Here is a 24,588-nt window from a genome sequence, read left to right on the forward strand (position 1 = left end):
GGTAGTGCACATGATTGACTCTCCAGATGCACGCCATCAATATCGACGTATGCTTGAAAGATATCAGCAAGTCAAGGTAATGCTATAGAAATCTGGTACAATTCTTCGTAGCATTGTAGAAATAAACTCCTTTTATGGTTTCTTTGACAAAATTGCTTTGTTTCCATGGCCAATGTTTATCCGAGAACTTGACTGGACCACCAATTGGTAGGAGCTAGTGTCTAAATTGAACCAGTAAAAACATGAAGTAAATATTTGAAGGAAACATGGGTATTATTATTTTTGGAACATGTAAATCGGTTACCTTCCAAAATATTATGTCTTCATCATATATCAGTTGGTATCAGATTTTGTTATAACTTAATATGCTTTTATTCCATTGCAAAAGTCAGTCACACAAGATTATATCGCCTGGCACCAAACCTCTTCTAAGAATATATATGACTGAGCTCTTGGATAAGACCATGTTTCCTTCATCTTGTAAGTGCTTGTCTTTTCTCATTATCAATTACATTTTAGTTCCTTCCACAATTTATCCTCCTGTCTTGAATTTTTACCCATAATCCTGAATTCTTTATATCAAATAGAAAATATCATGAAAGTGAACCTTGGAAGAAGCATATGCACAGTGCACACTATCATATTCCTTCATGTTCTTTATAGTTTAGCATGTGTTTGAGGGCACCTTATGTGGAGATTTTGGAAACTGTGTTCAGTACAAATTAAGAATTTCACTTTAAAAGTTTAACCATTAGATTTCATGTATCTATTTGCTAGGAACTTTCAGTCTTAGGGCTCAATCTGAAATATAAATCACAGCAGTATACATTTCCATTATGTTCAACCAAGTATATAAGGCAGCACAAGAATGTAATGTTCCTAAACAGGAAATTAAGTGATAATCCAATTAAACAAACAGTGCAACAGTAGAAAATTAAAAACATTTAGCAAACACCCATGAGACACTGTAATATTGGAACTGATGAGCCATATATTATGAAATATGAGAGCATGAGTACAATATATAAATGGAGTAGTGCACCTAGGCTTGTATCAAGGACACGCTGGACAAACCTAGCCTCCTAGGCGGTAGAATAGCTGGAAAGATGGCTGCTCAGCTATGCTCTGCGCTGTCCCAGTAAACTGTTGATCTGCTGACTTCAGCCTGCTGGAAAGTGCCCAAAAACTACCTAGAAGATTCTCCCCTTTTAGCCTTAGACTCCTTAGACAAAACCCAGCAAAACTCAAGGGAATTTATCTGATTTTGACTTTTTGGATTTTCGGCCCTTTGGGAGCTGCTCTCCAGCTACTGCTGCCAAATTCGATTTGCAGGAAACAGCTTGCAAATCCACCTGGGAACACTCCTAAAATGCTGCTTGCCCCTGTACTATCTGATCCCTTGCTTGCCGGATGATCTTTGGCCCTGATGGCTGCTCAATCAAGCCCCACAAATTTGCTGCTGGAGGCCACTGCGCAGTCTCTCTGCCTAGAAATGCACACTGTTGCGTGTGCTGGCTAGCTGGCCGCAAACACTGATAAAATACCCTCAGTCCTCCATATTCCTTTCTCTCGAAAACTCCCAACAAGTTAGTGGCTCCTTGGTTGGCTGAATCAACCTCTGCGTATTTCTGTTGCCCAGAAAACACATAGTCGCTTCCTTTCCGTGGCTGGCTGAGCTGTGGATCACTGCTAGAAACTACAGCAATCTCTGTGGAACGACCTCCCTAGGGCAGACACAGATAGTCCCCTGAAGTAGAGGTTGAATCTTCCCTGCAGAAGACTCATGGCTAAACAGCTGGTAGACTCACTAAACAATAGAGCGTACAAGAGTGAGTTTGTTTGTGAAATATTCAGAATGCTGGAAAATGAGAGCTCCATCCTCTTTTATCACCTTGGTCTCCCTTAGCTTCTTGTGGGCCCCTCCTTCCACTAACTCGAATTCCCTCCAATGTCCTCCTTGGGCAAATTCGAATTATGCATGTGGTGGCCCCCACATTCCACTAGCTGCCAAAAATAATTCGAACTGCCTATAGTTCCTAAGTTTCTGCGTGTGGGGTTCTCCTCCTAAACCAAAATTGCTGCCAAAATTGTGTTGCTGCATCCCGTGACTAATTCATTTGAGAAGGGACATGACAAAGGAAATGGACACTGAACAAATGCACCTCAAGGGAATTATGTTTCCATCCTATAACAATTATGAAGATAACTCGTAAACAACAAATTTGTTATAGCCAATAATCTTCCCTTTTATCATATATATGTTAGTTTTTGTTTAGGGTAGCAATGGATATGTGCTCGAGTCTCTATGGTGTCTAAGAGGCTAAGGAATATTAAATCTCCAAAACCCAGAAAATGTTTTGCAAGAAAAGACTTGGAGAGACCTCAATTAAATTAATTAGCCAATAGTTAAATATTTCCTAAGTCTAACTTAGGAAAACTAGTTAATTAAAGTGAATTAATTGAGGGAGTTAAATTTTGCTCTAGAGACTTCTGGGAAAGTTAATTGACGAAGTCAAGATGATCTTAGTCATCAGTTGAGATGTGATCGTGGCTGTTGAGACTCCAACAAGAGATTATAAGAGCAGGTCAAAGGGTTCAGAGGACACATAAAACAATCATGAGTCAGGCAGTTTGACTTATCTAGTTGCAGTATTCAGCAAGGGCGCAATTGAAGCTAGGGAAGCATCAGTATCAGGGTTTAGCAAAGATTTGGGAGCAAGATTTTGGAGGAGATTTCCTCAGTGTTTTCCAGTGTCCGAGAGATAGGAAGAGCAGGTCAAATTATCTATAGAGGAGGTTGTATTCAGCCAGTGCGAATAGCCAATTGACAATGCGAGTCGCAGAGGAGCTTGTTCAGTGAGGCATAGGTCAGATCTATCATCTGGAGGTAGAGCGAGTATGCCTAGAGTAGTCCAGAAGGTAAGGCAACTTCCTGGAAGGGTTCCCAGTGGTTGCACGAATTTCTGGGAGCAACAGTGCGCATTTCCTAGAGGTAGTATGAGTAGCCTAGAGAAGTGCAAGTTGCTTGGAGAGGGCCAGATCGAGTAGCGGAGGGGGACCATTAGTCTCTAGATTATTTTTCTAGTGGAGCTCAGTATTTGCCGGAGGTTTTCCAAATGAAGGTCAACCAATTGTAATTTCTCCTAAATCGCTGAATAATAGTAAAACCCTCATCTGTTGCACTAGTTTTCCCTTTAGGGTTTTTCCAGGGACATTTGTCCAAAAATAACAGTGTCATGTTTTTATGTGCGTGCATATTTTCTGAGTGCCATATTTTATATTCCACAATGTTTTTATTTGTGAAGGTTGCAATAGTGATTTGATCGTTATTTGTCATAAAGTAATTACAAAAGACAAATAATCTCTAGTAGGTAGAAGATTAAATTCCAGTTTATTGCAGTCGTGGAAATTTTACATTACATGCTTGTCAAATTAGTCAACAAAATCAGTTCACTGTTTATGATAAATGAGCATACTAAATGGCTTGTGAAAGCACTCATTTTCAATGAAAATATAAGCTAAAATTAGACCGACAAGTACACAAAGCTTGGAATGAAGGGCACTCTCTCTCTCTCTCTCTCTCTCTCTCTATATATATATTATATATATATATATATATATCAATGTGGAAAAAGTTGAAGTTGGGATTAAATCGGCAAGGGTCCAAAAGTTGAAAAACTCCTTAAAGTTAGGAGTTATTTGAAAAAGTCAGCGAAATTAAAAAAACACACAATATTCTTTATTTTTTTATTTTTTTTAGCATCTAGAGTATCCACAACATCAAATAAATTGATTTCCACATAAACATGTAAAGAAAGCTAATATATAATATGTATATGAAGTCTAGTGCTACATCACATGTCAAAATAGTGAATCAACTCCTGAATCTTGAATCTTGTTTGAGTCTCAACTCTCAAGAGTCAAAATATCAACAACAAATATAGTAAATGTATATCATGAGTCGTCTACATGTCATAAACTAATCGGTCACTGAGATCCTCTTTCCCTTTTACGGGTGTTGTAGCACAAAGTGTCTAGGCAGCATGACAACGCTCAGAGTAAGGGCTGTCACCCTAATCTTTACTCACTCCGTTTAGACTCTCTCCTAGACAAGTCAAGGGGGGTAGTCCGTAAGGTGAATGGATGAGGGTAGCTTGTGGAACACGGGCTCTAGGAGATTTTAAGGATGAACAACTCGATAAATTTAAAGCAAGTCTAGGTCAATTAAGATAGATAAATCAAAATAAGACACAATCACAAGATATAAATGACTACAGACCAGTGCCTTTAATATTTGAATTAACCATCGACTAAATGAAACAAGTTATCTAGAACAATTTTCCAATATGCGATGACTAGTGACAATAAGGAATGATCAATAGAAACGCCCAAAACTGTATTATGCAAGAGATTCCAGAAAAATGATTTTCGTTAGGAATTCAAATCTAGAACAATTAACTTTCTCCAATATGATTTAAAACATTTATCGCACCTTGACCATAGAAAAATCATGAAAATTCCATTTAATCACCAAATAACACCAAGGAATTTTAAATTAGAATTTTAATTATTCCTTAGCCAATTAATTGAATGAAGAAATCAAAATCTTTTAATGCGACCGGAAAATTAATCAAAGGGTTAAAAATTAAAATTTTAATGGGCCATAGGCCACATTAAAATATTAAATGTGAGAGCGCAAATCCCTTTTTATTTTAATTCCTAAGTCTTTAGAATAGATTTTTTTTAGATTTTTTTTTAAATGTTTTAGATTTTTTTTATTCTTTAGAATTTTTTAAGGTTTTGGATTTTTAAATTTCTTAGATTTTAAATTTTTTAGAAAATCAATAAAATCAAATTCAAAAATCAAATCGAAAATAAAAGGGAAATAAAAAATCGGAATCAAAAAATCATAAATAAAAAGAAATGTGAAATCAAAACAAAAATAAAAAAATCAAAAAAATGAAATCAAAATAAAACAACAAATCGAAAAATTAAAATAAAATGAATTTGAAATAATTAATCCTAACCTAAATAACATAAACAATAAAATTTCAAACTAACTAAACTAATGCATACATAAAAATAAAACAAATGAAACCAAAACAAATTAAACAAAAAAAGTCAAATGAAATCGAATTCTAAAGGAAACCTATAAACCTAATCATGAAAGAATATAAACAAAAGAAACTTAATAAAAAAAATCGCATGCATAAAAAAAATGAATGCCTAACCATAACAAATACATAAAACATAAAAAAAGAATGTTTTTCACTGTGCGTGAATGCAGGTTAGACAACGACAGAGGAAAGGAGCAGCTTGGATGGAGGGGCCGATGAAGCTCGAGCAAGGCAGGGTTGAGGCAGCGTTGCAGGAGAGATTAGAGCAACAATGAGGGATGCGATTTGCAGGATGGCGACAACGAGGGAATGAAGCAGCGAATAAGGATGGAAGAGAGGCCGGGGGTTAGAACAAACAACAATGGAGGAGCAACTGCGTAGGTGACCAGTCGAAGAGCAACAGATAGGGATGTTCGATGAGAAATGAGACGACGGCAGATGGAGGTTTGATGGACGGAGGGAGCTCAGGTATGAGAGACTGCTGCAGAGAGGGACTAGGCAACAACGAGGAAATGGATGCAGTTTCGAATGCGGATGGGTAGTGTATGGAAGAGCTACAACTGCAGGTTTGAGGAGCAGAATGGATGGCGAGGCGCTGACAAATGAGTGATGGGGAGCCAGATGAGGGCAGCGGATGAGGGTTTTGAGGGCCGCAGATTTGTAAGCAGCAAGGGTTTTGATGGTAAATGCACGTCCAAACAATGATAATGGAGACAAGCATGGGTAGTGAGAGGGTTAAATTTTTTTCGAATTTTGTAGCAAACCCAAAAACCCAGGAAGCAGAAAAAAATCAGACAAATGGTAGCCAGAAAACATCAGAAATCCTGATTAAAATGTCAAATTCTTTTGCTTCAGATTTATTTGAAACCCTTGTAAAATTAAATTATTTCCAGAAGAAATCTTTTGAAAACCTCAGACTACAAAATCTATCCTTGCAAAATTATGCAAACAAACCCCGGAGATCCAGATCTTACCCTTCAGGGCCTAGATCTAGACTCTACAAGGGTTTCTTCCTCAGATCTGCAGCTGCAAGACAACAAGAAACACCCAAACGATATATACAATGATAAAACTAAAACCTAGAAAAACCCAAGTTAGAAAACCAAAAATAATTTACAGATCTATGCACATGAATGGCAGATCTATCAGATCTGGGGAGTGAGTCCAACTCCATTCCCAGATCTGATAATCTAAGGCTCTCAACAACCAGAATATCAATTTCACACATAAAAAATTTAATTTTTTGAATTTTAAAGGAGGTGCTTAGCTCGAGAGTCGAAACCCTTCATGCATCACCACTAAAAATCTTATGATAAGCTTGGGATCAAATTAAGTTGGGCTCTTCAGAAAACACGGCTCGGGAGTTGGCTAGTGCAATTGAAAACTTCCTCGAAGGCCCAATGATCTAAAATCAAGACTTCCTGCAAAACTCAATTCAACCATCAAAATAGAGCGAGAAAATGATAATAAAATTCAGATAAATAGAGATACCTACTATACATTCAAAATTTAGATTATCACTTAAACCCCAACGACTGAGCAAGATATTTGTACTGAAATCACTCTTCAGAAGCTATTATCAATGGTTAAAAAGAAATTTACTCATGAAAAACGACACATCTTACAGTGTTTCCATGAAGAGTAACACTGGAGAAGACTAACCCCAAAGCCTTTCTTTATTATTCAAAAGAAGATTACACGAGACCTCTTCTCTTAGGTCACAACTCAAAGGTTGGATGATTCGACTGACAAATGAATTCCTATTTAAAAATATATCCTCCAACAGCTAGTTCGCATTATCCTCGTCAAAGCAATCTTGACTGTTGATGAGGATAAAAAATTCTTTTAATCTCATCCGTCGAAATTTTAAATTCATGAGGAAATTTGATTTTTTCAATTAAATGTATTTTAATTAATTCAAAAATTAAAATTTTGAATTAATTTCCTCAAAATTTTGACTTTGACTTAACCCCAGAGATCAAAAGCTTAAAATTTATCAAAATAATTAATTTACCTTAGTCTCTGGGCTTCTTAAAATTTAATTTTCAAGGACCGATGAATTTTTCCTTTGGAGAATTTAAATTTACCTAGGACCGAGAATTAATTAAATTTCTAGCTTAGGATTTTAATTGATTTTTGGCAAGAAAATTTAATTAATTAACCTATGAGGGGATAAAATATTTTTGCAACCCTCAAGACACTTTACATCATGATTTTCATATTTTTTACATCTCAAGGGGGAAAACCCATTTGTGATAGACCCTCACAAACTACCTATATCTACGATACAAATATAATCCAGCAGACCATGCAATTTGTAATAAAATAACCTAACCAAATAGTTAGGATTATTCCCAAATCAATTTTACATAGACTCAATCTAGAACACTAGGACTCGCCTAAGATTCTAGTGACAAAAGACATTCCGGCTTTGGGTTAAGATTGAAGGAAAACTCTACCGACCATCCGATAATGGATTGGTGAGACTAAAACTTCCCGGAATGTAGATCGTCACCAGAAAAGTAGGTTTACCTAGGCAATTACATACACGACACGGATCTACTGAGATTATTTACATTATACACATGCAGAATGGGCTTACATTATTACGTTTTGGTCACGCTGATGATGATGGCTGAATGACACGAACACATCAATCGAGCGCTATCCCTTTTTCGAAAAAGGGGGTGTACTGTTATGGGTCGTTGACACGTAGTGGTCAACAACGGGAATAGGGAATGGCTTTGCATTTTCCTCTAGAGGAAGAAGGCCCATCCCTAGGAAATACAAATGGAGTCAGTCGTCCTCTAGAAGTCAATGAAAGAGATGGCTTTGGTGTTATGCTGCTGCTGCCCATCCTAGATGGTGTGACCTCCTCCTCCTCATCCTCATCCAGCTCTGCCTCCTGACCCTGATGCTGCTCCTCCTCCTCTACCTCTGGCTCTCCCTCCCCTGCAACTGCTATCTCCTGTGGATCCACATCTAACCAATCCGAGATCGAGTCCATGGTCGGCTTCTCAGTCTCGACCCTCCATGCAACAATGGTATCAATATTGTCCAATCAGATGGCTTCTAGATCAGGAGGTTTCTGAAGTTGTTCCACCCACAATCAAAGATGGTAGTAGATGTAGACCATGTCATTCAGGCGTTGGGACTCCAATCTATATTAGGGTCATAGATTGTAATTTAGTACTTAGAAAATTTAAATATTAAAAATAATCAGATGAATTCGAAAAATTTAATTTGAATTTTTTTTACTTCTTGCGCTTTTTGCTGTGCATTTTTTCAAATACACTCAAGTTGCGCTCACACCCAGAGGAACTACATGTTTGGCTAAGCATTTGAATGGCAAGCTTTTGGAGATGGGGTACTCTGCCACCATAGCTTGTCCACCAAGCATTTACAAGTTAAACGAAAAATGAAAAACATAAAGAAACATTGAAATTCTAAACTTGAAAGTTTGAAACAAACTGAAGCTTACCTGGCATTTTGGTCGTCCTATTCTTAATAGCCATGGTAAAACCAAATGTGCCACCTCCCATCCTATATACCTCCATTTCTTTAGAAATATATTCATGTTCTTGCTCAGATGTCACCATCCTCTCAACACAAGTGAAGAATCCATCCATCACCCTGGCATCAAATCTAAAACCACAGGCGTAAGCAAATGCGGGGTTGAGGTAGATACCTGTAGCATGAATGGGGTGATGGAGGGTATTGTTCAATCACTCTCCATATGACCTATTGTTTCTCTAACCCCTCATCTCCCTTATCTTCATAATAAACATGAATGGCTATTTTGGCCCTATCCATAGCGTCATACAAGTAGCCCATTGCGGGCTTGTCTCCATCAACCAACCGAAGAACCCTTACCAAAGGTCCGAAAATGGCACACACCTCCTCTACTCCTGCCCAAAAGCTCTGATCATATGAAACTAGTATGTATATGCCCTCTGAGCTCTCCCTCTGGTTTGCGGCTAATAGATAAAGCACGCAAATCCAGTGAAAGAAACATGCTCTTCACATCCCACATAGAATTCAACAGAGACTAAAGAGATATGAAAGTAGTGGCAAATCGTGTAATGGCAAGACACACCAACTCTTTGTTGTTGGTGAATCTTCTCATCAAGCTAAGCACATATGCATGATTATATATAAATTTTGTTATGCTCCTGGATTATTCAACAATATCCCTCACAATAGGAATCTTACCTATAGCTTCCAACATCAAGTCAATGCAATGAGCAGCACAAGGTGTCCAAAACAAGTTAGGATACCTCTCCAGAAGAAACTTGCCAGCTTTAACATAATTTGTAGTGTTGTCCGTTATGACTTGGACAACATTGCTTGGGCCTATTTCCTGAATGAAGATGTCCAAAAACTCACATAATAAATGTGCATCTTTAATGTGTGTAGATGCATCAACAAATATCATAAACATTGTCCCTTGGGACAATTAACCAAGAAGTTAAGGGTCCTACCCTTCTGGTCAGTCCAACCATCTGACATGACTGTGCATCCAGTGTGTTCCCATGATCTTCAATAAGCTTGCCTTAGATAGCCAAGGTCACCTACATACTCATGGATATAGTATTGCACCAAAGCCAAGATCGCCTACAGACTCGATAGACCCTAACCATGTGGAAATGACATAGGTGTACCTTGATTCGAGCTACATTGGCCCATACACTGGTGATCACCCTTGTTACTGCTCAAACTAGTAGGGTCCTAGGAGGGAATTCTAAAGGGACAATTGCTAGGTCGAGGGAAACAATGGAGCAATAGCCCTGTATCACCTCAGCTAAAGCTACCTACTATTTAAGGACTTTCACTGATGGAAGAAGACTCGGTGTGATAAGGATCGCAAAGATAAACAGATTAGGGATAGGATGAAGGGTGATCCTAGAAGCCTATTCACAAGAGAGGCTCAAGATTGTGGCTTGCTTCTCTTGGAAGATAAGATGGAAGGCTCTTTAGGAAGGTCTTAGGGAGAATTTCAAGGGTTAGGTTTTGAATGTGTCTTATAAAGGAGATCCCTAAGCCCTAGAATTCTTGTGGAAGCTTGGGTTCCAGGTGATCTTTGAAGAATTAACGTTGATAGTGCATGGGACCACACGACACCTAGTGGCTCCGAGGTTAGGTCAAGAGGATAGGATTTAGCAACCAATGATATACCTAACCTAATTAGGGAGGGGAAAGGGATCAAGGAATGAATTTTCAGTGAAAGGCAATGCAAGGATCCCATTGAGCTTTTTAACATTAAGGGAAACCAAGGGCAAGAATTGGTCTTCGAGCTAGGGCTTGTGATATCTCAAGATCCCATTGTTGGAATCCCATGAAATTTATATGGCTTCTTGAGGACACACCAGCGTAGTTGTGGACCAAAAATCTAAGTATTTGGATCGCTAGAACGTGAGATAATTGACCTAGAAGGCTAGGGAAGTAGTCTTGAGGTCTCCTTGACCAAGAGCCAAAGGTCCTCACTCATATTCATCATAGACTCCATTCTCCCAAGACCAGGGCACTGATCTACCAAAAGGTGGTCACCTTAAACCAACTTCTTTCACTTTTTCCTAGGTCTAGCCAAGTTGGGTCACCTAGGGCGTCATTTTCCTGATGAACTAGCCCTCCAAAATGTTCGATCTCCTAGCCCTTGCTGCACTGGTGTTTCCTCAAGACCTCCTCCAAATTTGAGGCCATTCCGATGGTGGAGTTGTGAGAAAAGACAAGCCCTAGCTCTGAGAACAAACTTTTCCCTAACATCCCCAAGGTTAGTGCCTCATAGGATCAATTCAACACCTTTAAATGAAAATTATTTCTTTGATCCTTTCCCCCACCTTGTCTAGGGCAAGAACATCATTGGTTGCCATATTCTTTCCTCCTACCCTAGAATGGGTCCACTTGGTCTCGTATGGTCTCGTTCCTTTGAAAACAAAATTCCTCCAAAACCATTCGGGATACTAATTTCAATAAAGATTTTAGGGATTGGGAAACTCTTTCACGAATCATATCCCCTAAACCTAACCTTCAAATCCTCTCATTCCTCTCTTAGAAGTCATTGTACCTTGCTTAAAAAGCAAGCAAGCTTTATCTTTCAACCTCTTCTAGAGAAGGATCATTTGGGTCACTTCACATCCATTCATTGATCTACCCTTCATCGGTGACTTCGTAATATACTAGGTCTCCTCCCATCAGTGAAAGTCTGTAAATAGAAGGGAGCCTTAGCTGAGGTGACAGTGGGCTAAGTCTCCATTTGTTGCCCTTGGTCTAGCATTTTCCCTTTAGGTCCTTTGCTAGTTTGAGTGGTAACATTTTGGTGCTGTTGTCGGGGACGTGAAACGTGTTTTTTGTTCCCCATATGACACATTGTCATATCATTAATGGCGACTCCTTTGGAAGAACAAAGCCCTAGTTCTTCATTGAACTTTAAGTCGATACTTGTGTTAGAAAATCAGAAAGGCAGAATGATTTTCTTATACTTGATAATTACTTGTGATGTTCTAGACTTCTTATTAAGTTTTATATCTTCTTTCTTTTAGTTCATCAAGCAATCTCAAAGCAAAAGCACATAAAACAATGGACACCAGATGTAGGCACTATGGCAGGGAAAAACCCCCCTCGAGGGGAAAACCCATTCAAAATTCTCTTCCTTTCAATAGTATTCTTTGAGACTCTTCACCCTAGACAAAGACCAAACCTTCCTTCCACACCAAGTCAGCCTCCCAGATCTTCGACCTTTCTTCCAACAACATTGACTATGCAGGAGCTTCCGGCATCAGGAAAACTTGGAAGGCTTCGATCCCCCAAACTAGGGCACGAAAGAAAGAGAGAGAGGCACCAAAATTTCGTTTTTCTTCTTCTCCTTAGACTCCACCTAACTCGCACTTCCTTTGGCTTCCTTAGACACACTTCACACTTCCTTTGGCTTCCTTAGACACTCTTCGCACTTCTCCAACTTCCATAGAGATATCGAACTTGCTTGAGATGAGATGCTCCAAATGAATTAGACTTGCTTCTATTTATAGGCTTCAAGGGAGGTCGAATTGATGTCCTTAGGCCGACTTCATCTAGGCCAACTTGATGTGGAGGATACATAAATTATATTTGACTCAATACTAAACCTTTTTACATGATTCAAAAGCCCAAGAAGGGTCTCTTTTTAAGTACAATGACTCTATTGACTCAGAATAAATCCTAGAAGTCCTCAATGGGGACTTTGACCTAAAACATGATGACCCAAGCATGAAACCCAGGCATTAATAAGTCACAATAATAATAATAAAATTCTTTTCTTTATTCTTTTGATAAGTACATTACAAGATGGCTCAAATACATTTAATGAAGACCGAACCTAGTTACATTTTCCAACACTCCCTCTTAACTAGGGAGGTATTCATCATATACAAGTACAAGGAAGATCTCAACTATATGAACCATGAAGAACATTAGGCACTGCAATGCCATGGACTAGATTCCTGACCAGGGCAATCTATCCATTGGTATTTCAACAATTTAGGCACCACGATGCCACAAACTAGATTCTTGACCAGGGCAATCTATCCAAGTGGGAATAATATGGATTCAAGCTTTTAGCCTCGCTAGGTACCATCAAGCTTACTTACTAACCGTTAACCCAGAGACCTTGGTGCATATCCATGGCCAGAGCTCTATGACCCATGCTACCCTCCCTACTTCGGGACCTAGACATCAACACAAAGTGCCGGATAGATGTCCTCCCAGGCAATGTGTCACTCACAAAGCCTCAACACATCTTGATCCAACAGGTCAAGGATGACCAATCTCTCCCAATCAAATTGATTGGTAACCAACATGCTATCAAAACATTCGAGAGATTCATTTGTACAAACACAACCCCAATCAATAATATCCTTTCATATGTACATAATCAAATACAAACCTTCGGGGTCTTTTAGGCAACTTGATGTTGCTTCTCAACTTTTCATAGTAGGACTATCAATCGAATCTCTGACCAATGTTGCACGAAGCGGGGGCGAAGCGGAAGCGTTTTTTGGAAGCGGGGACGTGGAAGCGTCATTTTCCAAAAATCTAGGAAGTGAAGCATTCGCAGAAGCGTCTGCTATATATATATATTTATATTTTTTTGCATTTATACTCAAAACAAACATCCCAAATAGCAAATTAATTGTAGAAGACATGAAAACATGCATATTTTTGCATAAATCAAGATAGATATAACATCCATTGTACATTAATGATTAATTATTTGAGCATCAACCATTTAGATGCATCAACCATCTAGAATCTAGATTCTTCTCCTCTTGTCTAGCCTTTGCCTCTACCTTGATTGTCTAGGGATATTAGTCAACATTGCCCAATTTTGATCAAACGACCTAATTCAAGACTTAAAATATGGTAGAAAAAGCTTAACATGCTTGATCGATGATTTTGACTTGATTGAAAGGTAATTTTTTGTTAAGGGCGTGCCGTGTGACAAAGGAGTTCAACAATTAACACCACCAACACTAGGGTACATATAGGGCTTGGTGCTCTTGATTAAATGCTAATCGCATACCTTCATACTTGATATAATCTAATGAAATGCCACAATCCCATTGATCCTGAATTCCTGAAAACTGTTAAGTCTGCTGAATTTTGAATAGGATATGAAGTTCTATTTTCTCCATATGAAGTCTAATGAGGCTGGAACCACTCTCAAACATCCCGAGTCATTTCATGGTAATGTTAAAAATTTAAGTAAAAGGATGAAAATGAAAAATAAAGGAGAATGTCACTTTTACTTTAAGAATTTAACATTACCATGAGGGAGCATCTGCTATATTTATATTTTTTTTTGCCTTCATTCGTCACCCTAACCCAAGGTGGACCCCACCCCCAACAAGCAAACTCACCTAAAATTAAAAAAAAATTGAAAAAAAAAACCGATTTACTAAATGATTTTCTTGAAGCGTACGGGAAGCGTACGCTTCCTCCTCCGAAGCGCCATGCTTCCGATTCCCGAAGCGCCGTACGAAGCGTGCTTTGGCGCTTCGGAAGCCGCGCTTCTGTACCACGCTTCCGAATTTCCAGGAAGCGGCAAAAAATTCGGAAGCGCGCTTCCGGCCAAGCTTCCTAGGTGCTTTCATACGGGACACGCTTCGGGGCTTGGAACCATGGTAGGTGGGGGGGCGCTTCGTGCAACATTGTCTTTGATAGAAGATTCCTAAATCATACACTTTCCTTTCCTACATCTCATGCAACAACATATCCTCTGAAATTCATTCTTCAACCAAAATCGATCCATGGCCTCCCTCTCAACCAAGGAGCATCTCTTTATCCAGACCCCCTCTTAATCTCAGGGAGATCAATTTCTTCTTTCGTCATCGGAGAATCTTTCGTGGCTCCCAACCATTTCATCAGAGTTATTATCATCCCGATCATGCTTATCACATTAACGAACATCTTCACCATATGGAAGATTGTGTACCTGCACAACTTAGATAGCAAGTACAAGCAAATCTATAGAAGCATGAAGTTAGCCATATCATAATTACAGTAGCATTTCAAATTTACATATATTAGATACCCAAACTTAAACAAGAGACACATATACTTAACATCTTGCTAGGGACTTTGTCATAAACCCTAGACTACTTCATAACTTTCATTCCATCTAGGGTTTCAATGTTTCTTTCAAAGGTGAGACATACCCTACTACAACATGTAGCAAACCCTAGAAACAATTCAAACAAATATAGATCTATACGGCATCTAAGAACTTTCAGAATTCATATGTTAGACTCCAGTAGGGTTTCATGCAAATCCTAGATTTCGTACAAGAGTATTAATCAATCAAGACCAATCACATCTTAGTCATTAACATGACCAACTTCTACTAGGGTTAGTTGCAAACCCTAGATTTTCAATCTAACATCAATCCAAACTAAAACTTCGATTTCAACAATCTTACACAAATCTCAAATCATCATATCATACTTCAGAGATTTTTACTTCTACTAAGGTTCAACTCCAAAACCCTAGAATTTCACAAATACTATCATCCTAGAATGTTAAAATTGGAAACTAGGGCCAAACTCCATGTGCATCATCTTATTAATGGCAGCTGAAATTTTTCTTGGATCCCTCTCATCGAGAGGTGTAGGATTGATCTAAAGATCATCTGATTTCGATAAGTATTCATGGAGATATGAATTTATTAGTGTTATGGGACAATTCGTCAAGGTCGGCCAACAACCAAATAAACCCCACTTGTGCTCAACGTTTTAGTATAAATAGGAGAGGTCTTCAAGTCATTTAACACTCATCTCTTGTGATCTCACTCTCCACTTGTTTGGGTTTTTGGTGGAAGGGGAGGTCTAGAGGAGATGCCTTCTACGCAACCCTAAAGGAGAAGTCTTGGACGTGCCCTAGCCGCAGTCAAGAAGGGCAGTGAAGTGTAAGCCCTCAACGCAGCCAAGGAAAGGCTCTCTAGTCTAAGGGAGCTTCAACGCAAATCTAAGGAATCCTAGAGGGAGCCCTAGCTGCAGTAAAATAGGCCTTCACACAGCTAAAGGTAAAGCCCTCATATGCTGTCCCAAATGCCCTAGCCGCAGGCCATGAAGGGACCCTAATTTGCTGTCTCAAGAGACCCTCAAATGAAGCAAGAAAAGAACCTTGATCTGGTGTCTATGGAGCTCCTAATTCGCAATCCTTAAAGGTTCTAATACACTGTCATAATGGAGACTCTAGGAGAAGAGTCCTATACGCTGAAAGCACAGTGAGGAGATCTGGCTGCAGGAAAAAGGGAGATGAATTACGCTGTCATAATGAAGCCCTAAAACAGTCAGGAAGAAATCTAAACGTAGGGCTAAAGGGAGATTCCCTAACCACTGTTTCAAGGCATAGTTAGAAGCCTTAAACGCTGTCAAGAAGAGGTGACCTTAATACGCAGTGAAGGGTGACAAAGAAGCCCTTGTTCGTTGTAATAAGGTGTCTTAAATACGCTATCATTAAAGGCCTCAATCAACAATTGAGGATGACTATTCTAGGAAGCCCTTACTTGTTGTTTCACAGCTAGAGGATGATCCACAACTTTAAGAGGATGATCATAGGCAATACTAACAATTGGTTGCTGTCCAGAAAGAAGCCTTGCACAGTCACCTAGCTGCCGTTGCTGAAGGTGACAGCAGGGCCATGTTTGGGTATGATATGCCGGGCAAAAGTATCCAATGAGGAGGAACTATGAGTTTGCTGCTTGAAGGCTGATTGGATCACTATATGAAGGGACAAGGTTACAATCAACTGCTGGGCTAGGCTGCAGGCCATAGCCAATAGTCGGAGGCCTCCTTAAGTGTTGCGTTCAGACACTATAAGGCAGGGTATCGTTGGAGTAAATATGTGCAAGAAAGCTGCAGTCAATAGATGGACTGTGGGGTTGATTTAGAACGCTGTAGCTCACAATGTTTGTGCTCTATTCATTGTCCAGGTCTACTATGAAATGCTTCAGTCCTTTTAGCTTACACAAGTTTCCAGATGGGTAGACTTGACATGATCAGTGAAGCAGCAAAGGAGGAAGAGTGTTATAGAAGGAAAGCTTCAGTATTCTGGGCAATTGGTTGAGCTGCTCTAGGCCTATCATCTGCTGCATTGTGTTATCTTCATGGGGAAGATATCTGATGTCTTATCTTGTCAAGTCAAAGTGTTGACTTCTGATGTATATGTACTATCTCTCTCTGTTGAACTATTGAAGAACATATAAGAAGAATTGATCAAGGGTTTCCCCAAATTGGGGTTTGTCCCTAGCTAGCGCCACATCTTGTGTCCTCTTGTCTTGGCTTGTCTTCTGCGATTTATGTTTATGTTCTATCTGCAATTTACTTTAATGCTGATGTGATTGCTAATCTCGAAAAGATATTGAGCTAACTGTGAAAATTGAAATAAATTGCTCTAAGCATAGAACATACCGAAAATTAGCATAGAAAGACAAACTTTGACTAGGGCTTAGATCCAAACCCTAGGATTCATGACCACTGCGAAATAAATTAACTCATACATCTAGGACTGCATCACCATGCATAGGCATTTCATATCATGTGTTAGTCAAACCCAACTTCACAAAGATCAATAAGCATTAGACAACAGATTAGACTAGAGTTTGATCAGACAAACACACACATACCAAGGAAATAATTTCTAAGACATTATAAGGGTCTTTCTTACACATTCCACCAAACCCTAATGAGCTAGGGTTTCAATTTAGAAACATAGCAAACCCAACATTACCAATATTTCAAAGGTTTAGGACTTTATCATTCAACCCTAACAAGTTAGGTTTTCTTGATCATATCAAAGTCCCAAACATGACATCATCAATAAAACTTCAAATATCATTTTTCAATATCCCTATGTAGTGTAGGGTTTCAAACATTCACATTATCATAACCTTAGGTTATGGTTTTCCAGAGAACCTGTCTAGGGTTCTATAAAATCAATTAAGAATAGGAGTGGGGTAGATTTATCAAGTGATGAATCTCCAAGATAAGAATCAATATGATTCAATGTGGCTAGTCACAACAATGTTAGTAATAGATTGTCAAATGAATAGATATTATTATAAAGAAATCAATGTTTTAAAGCATACCTTTGTTCTTTGACAAACCTTGTCTTGGGAGGTCCTCTTCCATACTCCTTGAGAATATAGCAAATGTTTTCCTAACCAAGACAATAGAGGGAGAGTGATGATTAGTATTTAATATAATCAAAACTAAATGAGTACATGAAACCAAAAACTAAAAAGAAATGAGATACTTATCTTTAGGAGTTATTGGGGGCTCCCTCCAAAGCTTGAGGGATACTTATAAACTTACAAAAACAAACAATGTTTTTTTTCCAAAAACATGTTAAAAACCTATAAATTCTAAAACATCAAAAATACAAAATAGAATATCTACGACTAGAAGCAAAAGAATTAATAGTGTAGGTCCCTTATATTAGATTCTTCAGGTTTGACTTTCTTTGGATCTTCTTCTTTAGCAATGTTAGCATGATCTCTATCTCTCTTCTTATTCTTTAGATTGTCAGGACAGTCACTCCTATAGTGACCCTTTGTATGACATTGATAGCATTCTACCTTGGACATGTCCACTTTCTTCCTTGGTCCTTTCGATTTCTTTCCTTTGTATTGAGCAGTGTAGGCATTAGATACTTCTTCAGGATATGCAACTAGAGAGATCCTCAATTCTTCTTGACTGCAGGAAACCCATAGTTCTTCAAAAGTGGGAGCTTCCTTCCAACTGTTAAGTCCTGCAACAAATGCACCCAAAGTAGGTGGCAATCCTAGTAGTGTGGTGATCATGGGTTCTTTGTCTGGAACAATTTCATCAATGGCCAAAAGATCATCTTTGATTCTTGCTATCTTCACAAAGAAGGAGGCCATTGTATCTTCTTTAGTCATCTTTGTGGTCCTTAGTTCATTCTTCAAGCTTGCCACTTGACCAATGTTCTTAATAGTGAATAAATGGTTGATGTTGGCTATAAATGGGACAAAGTTGTCCTTTATTCTTGCGAAAATTCCTGAATCTAACACATCAGAAACCCCTACTGCAATTTTTGGTTTACTATCTCCTACTTGTTCTTTACATTAACAAGTTATTTAATTGCATAAACATTGAAGTAAACACAAATGCAGCCTTCACAGATATACAGATCACGCGCTGAAATAAACTGAGACAATCACACAAGGGACACCGTTATTTTTGGACAATCGTCCCCGGAAAAACCCAATGCGGGAAAACTGATGTAGTATATAGAAGGTTTTATTATTAAGAAGATTTTTGAATACAACTATGGTGCTAGAAATGGCTCACCCTTCAGAGAATATCCTTGGCAGTAGTACCTCTCTCTGGAGACAGATATTTCGGCAAATCAACAACCGGATGATCAACCCCACAGTGACTCTGACTGTTCCTTGTGCTGGACAACAAAAGCTGCTCCAAGCACTGCTCTAGAACTGTGTCACCCTCTCTGGAACTGCGTCACCCTTCCCAACCCAGGATCTACTGATCAACTCCCAGTTTGTCCCACAGAATCTCCCAACACTGCCTCTGAAGCCCTCTACGTCCTTTGTGTCAGCCTCTATGGCTTCTGCGTCAGCCTCTACGGCTTTTATGTCAGCCTCTACGGCTTCTACGTCAGCCTCTATGGCCCTCTGCATCCTCTGCAATGGCCTTTTTGGCCTCTGCGTCAGCCCATGTTGCCTCTGCATCAGCCCTCCTTGGGCCTGCGTTGTCTCTCCCGACACTTCACTACCTCTCTGCGATGCATTCTTCAGCCTTGGATCGAAATCCCTTGCTGAACTGCCCCTTACTGCAACTGATCTCTAACTCGATTTCATCAGCAAACCCAACCCCAGAAAATTGAATCCTTGATCACTCTTGGTGTGTTTCCAACTGACCCTCAAGCCTCCTCTTATACTTTTCTTGTTGACGATTCAACGACCGAGATTAAGTTCCCAATCAATGGCTAAGATTAGATCTGGCTTGATCCTCATCACTTAGAACTTTCTCACCCATTTTATATTAATACACATTAATTTTTTTATTTTCCTATGTTTAGACTTAGGGACCCATTAAAAATATTAATTATTTTAATATCTCTTCATCTGGGTGGAATTTCTCCAAACAATTTCCGGGTGTTGGAGATCTCATGTGCCTTAGCCTCTCTACCAAATTTCATGGCTAGAGCACATTCGATGCTACCCAAAAATCAACAATTCCTTCTACCATTAGAGTCATGGCCACCAATTCTAATTCTCTGAATTTTACGTTGTCGGCATCACTAGAGTCATCTATAGGCTTCTTTACTTTTGCTTTGACCAACTATAGTACCTTGTTCTTTTCAAGGATGAGGTGAATCCTCTTCTTCCAAGACCTATAGTTTGAGGCTCCTTCAAGTTTGTTCTCTCCCTTGATTGTGTTAGACAACTTCCTTGAATATAGTAGACTCCTTCCTTGAGATAATCCTTTTGAATGGTTCCTTGATCAGTGCTTGAGACTGCCTTTTTCTTCTTTTCTTCACCAAAACTCTGATTCTATGTTAGAATCAGAAAGGTAGAAATATTTTCCTATACTTGATAATTACTTGTGATGTTCTAGACTTCTTATTAAGTTTTATATCTTCTTTCTTTTTGTTCATCAAGCAATTACCAAAGCAAAAGCACATAAAACAATGGACACCAGATGTAGGCACTATGGCAGGGTAAAACCCCCCTCGAGTGGAAAACCCAGTCAAAATTCTCATCTTTTCAATAGTATTCGTTTGAGACTCTTTACCCTAGACAAAGACCAAACCTTCCCTCCACACCAAGTCAACCTCCCAAATCATCGACCTTTCTTCCAACAACTTTGACAATGTAGCAGCTTTCGGCATTAGGCAAACTTGGAAGACTTCGATCTCCCAAACTAGGGCACGATATTAGAATAATGCTATTTAGTGTTTAATGCTCATTCTTATAAGCTGTTGCTATTTTTATCATTTTAGCAGTTTCTTAGATGAAACTGGTTGTTTCTATTTCCTAATAGAAACTTGATGTTTCTCTTACTATAAATATCTCTGTATTACTTATTGAGCTTCATTTTCTCATGAAAATCAATTCAATTCATTCATTGATTATGGTATCAGAGCACAGGGATCTTTCGAAATAATTTTTCATTGCTTGAAAAATTTTGTGGCTCATTTCAAAATTGCTCTTGGAATCTGAATTTTTTATTTGGGCGTCAATTGTTTTTGGACGTCGTTGTTGAATTGTCTGTTCAATCTGAGGGTACCTGTTCCTAGAGTCTAGGACGTTTTCAGCTACGGTTTTCTTGTGCGATTTGCCATCCTAGTGCAGCTACAATAGTACCAGAATTGCGTGAGAGGCACCGTTTTTTGTCTTATTCTCGTTCAACACCGAGAGGCTGAACAGCGTGGCTGTGGTATTTTCGTGGGCCACCATCGGGTGCCCAGGCACTGTCAGAGATTCGAACTTCCAACAAAGCTCGTTCTTGAGCCGACACAGCTAACAACAGAAAACTGGACAGAGAGCACGAAAAGGATTCATATCCTTCCTTCGTCCTTCGTGATTTCTCACTTTCGGCGAATCCCCGTCATTTCGCACACCTGGAACTAGTCAGACGCAGGTATCTAAGATGATTCTACGCAGTCTACGCATGCATTTGAGACGCTCCTACGTTCGATCGATCCCTGGAGACACTCGACCCTGCTTCGAATGTTTGAAATCCATGCGGAAGTTCTGTCAGATTGAAGCAATTAGTGCAGAGTTCAACTTCACGGTGGAACAAACGCAAGAAGAGCAAGCACTAGTAGACTACTGGTTAATCTATTGGAAAAGAGCTTTAATTTCGTGAGGCTGGTAAGCAAACCCAAGCCTGAAGGTATTTTACGATCGAATTCTTTTCATAAACATTCAGGCTCTGGGGGCGGACGGGTATCCAACCATTGAAGCCTGAAACCTCTTTCATTGTTTAAGGTCTAGCCATTGCCACCGTATAGTAAAACTGTATAGTGCATATTTAGATTGCAATTACAGAGGTATTAGAACCAGATTTTCCGCTTCGATACAGCTCATCGAGAGCAATAGAGATCCAGATCAAAAACCAAACAGAGTTTACAGAACATCGAAGGTCTATTTGGCATTCTTTTTTGGTTCCAGTATTAAAACAGCGTTGTACGTGTTCTGGTGTCAAGCGAGGAGTTTGTTCCGTGGGTAGATTTGATGAGTGTTTTGCGATATCTCAACTGGGCAGCTATCAGAATTTTCTGAGTGCATCGTTTTCTGTGCCTCGATTTTTTTGAGACAACAGATTTAAAATTTTGTTTTCAGCACCTATCAGATTTTGTCTAGTTTAGTTGGTATCTGCATTGAAATTCGTGTCTTGGGAAACATGCAGATGGCCTCGCTAACCAATCTGATGTTGGAAGGCAATCAACGCTTTAATGGCACCAATTATAACATCTGGAAACAGAGAATGTTGACCATTTTTGAATACAGGCGTCTTGATTAGCTCATTTTGGGCAAAGAGCTACGTCCCGGTACAACTGGTACTGATCAAGATAAATTTGATGATCGAAATCGAGAAGCTGTTATGCTTCTCAAACTCTTTGTGACTGATGATCAGTTACCACAGATTCCTTTCGGCAAGACAGCTGCCGAAATCTGGGAGCATTTGAAGGAACTGCATGAGACATCCGACAAGAGCAGAGCTTTCTTTTTCAAGAATCAGTTGTTCTCCATCATGATGGATGAACATATGTCTTTACAGGAACATTTTAACAATATTAAAGACATTTGAGATCAACTCGAAGCCATTGGTCGGACAATGGAGGAAGAAGACATGGTAGTTATCAGTCTGAAAAGTCTACTGAAATCTTATGAACACTTCATAGAAACACTCAACATTACCACCACAAATGTTGATCTAAAGTTTCCAGAGTTATGCACCAAACTCCTGCAACAGGATCGTTGGAAATAGCAGTTTGGTAGTGGTGCTTCATCAGCATCCTCAGAAAATGATTTTGCTGCCAAATATCAGTCTTCTTAGTTCTTTCAACAGAAAGGTTCTTCTCAGCCTTTTGATTCTGCTAGGAAGAAAAGTGTGCAGTGTAATTACTGTCACAAGTTCGGCCACATGAAGAAAGATTGCCGACAGAGGATTGCTTCTGAACAGAAGAAACAGGGAGGGTCCCATCAGACAGCGAATGTTGCAGAACATTCCGAGCAGACAGAATCTGCCTTTTACGCCTTTATGGCTAAAAGGTCTTCAGATCATGTCCCGTCTTCTGCCTAGTACATTGACTCTGGTGCATCACGCCATTTCTCTCACAGGCGTGACTAGTTTATTGACTTCTCACCTTTTAGTGATTCCGTGGTATTCGGCGGAGGTGAAAAGTACATAGTGGTTGGCAGAGGTACAGTTCAGATCCAGTCTGGTGGGCACACACTCATCTTCCTGAATGTGTACTATGTTCTTGGTATGGAAATTAATCTGCTGTCTATCAGCTAGATTATGAGGAACTCTCCTCAGCTTGATGTAGTGTTCAGTGCGCACAAGTGCTCCATTATCGACAGAGAGACTAGTATTACGGTTGCTATTGGCCTAGAGGATCATGGTCTATACAGGCTTCTTGACACTGGTGATTCTCCAGAAGTGGCTCTAGTAGCTCGTGTTTCTCCCATCAGCACTCTGTGGCATCAACGATATGGGCATCTAAACATGCAATATCTCTCTCAGCTCTCTCGGGAGGGACTTGTGTCAGGGTTACCTGATATTCAGACTCAGCAGTTGGGAGTATGCGACGCCTGTCATGCTGGCAAGCAACATCGGTCTTCATTCAAGGATGGAGAATCTTGACACGCATCTAAGGTACACCAGTTAATTCATGCTGATATTTGTGGTCTTATGAATACATCTTCTATTACTGGTTGCAAATATTTTTTGCTTATTGTAGATGATTTCAGTAAAAAGATGTGGGTGTATTTTCTAAAATATAAATCTGATGTATTTAGTACCTTTTAGAAGTTTAAAACCTTAGTTGAAAAAGAGTCTGGCTGTAATATCATGACTCTTAGGACAGATAATGGGGGGGAATTTTGTTCTTTTTCTTTTTCCAACTTCTGTGATACTCATGGCATCAAATGCCAGTTAACTACACCCTACACTCCTCAGCAGAATAGTGTTGTCGAACGCCGCAACCATACAATTGTTGAAATGGCTCGTTCCATGTTACAACACAGGGGTATTCGAACAAATTCTGTGTTGAAGCAGTATTTACTGCTGTCTATCTTCTTAACCGATCACTTACTCAAGCTGTTAAGGGGAAGACTCCCGAAGAGGTTTGGTTTGGCCGTAAGCCTAAGATCAGTCACCTCAAAGTATTTGGCTCAGTTGCATATGTTTGGATTCCAGCTGCTAAGCACTCTAAGTTGGATTCCAAAAGCCAGAAACTCATGATGACAGGGTATAGTGATCATCACAAGGCGTATAGGCTAATAGATATAGCCAGTGGTCGTCTTAGCTTTAGTCGGGATGTAGTATTTGATGAAGACAGAGGATTCTTGCAGTCTCCTCCTTCTGAGCAGTGTTCTGAGGATTAACCTCACAATGTTCTTCTTCCAGTAGGTCCACTTGATGGTAGGGATGATGCAGCATCAATATTTGATGATACACTACCGGGGCTTCCTCCGGAAAATAACCCTCCTCTTGTTGCTCCTATTGTTCCCGAGCCTTCTCCACCTCCTCCTGATATTGGTTCCTCTACTCTCCGCCTAAATGGTGGGCTAAAACCATTGGTGATCTCCGAGATAATGAGCTCCTTGAAGGTAGAACTTGTAGATATAAGAGCAAACAATGGTCTACAGTAAATTTTGCTCTTATGGCTAACCTGCATAGTATTTTTGAGCCTCAAACCTATTCAGAGGCTAAGGGTACATCTG

The 24,588-nt window shown here is 39.4% G+C and overlaps 1 long non-coding RNA gene across 1 annotated transcript in view; it reads left to right on the top strand.

Moving 5' to 3' along the window:
• Position 1: 1 nt before the first annotated feature.
• The window catches only part of LOC149142446 (uncharacterized), an 81,893-nt gene continuing 57,306 nt past the window's right edge, over positions 2-24,588 (top strand). The window contains exon 1 of the long non-coding RNA XR_016264851.1: positions 2-76. This is a non-coding gene — a long non-coding RNA (uncharacterized LOC149142446). The remainder of the gene's footprint in view (positions 77-24,588) is intronic.

The sequence above is a fragment of the Pinus tabuliformis genome, chromosome X (assembly GCF_031772625.1).
Source record: "Pinus tabuliformis cultivar Carrire ecotype Pingquan chromosome X, CPIR1, whole genome shotgun sequence".
Classification (NCBI taxonomy): domain Eukaryota; kingdom Viridiplantae; phylum Streptophyta; class Pinopsida; order Pinales; family Pinaceae; genus Pinus; species Pinus tabuliformis.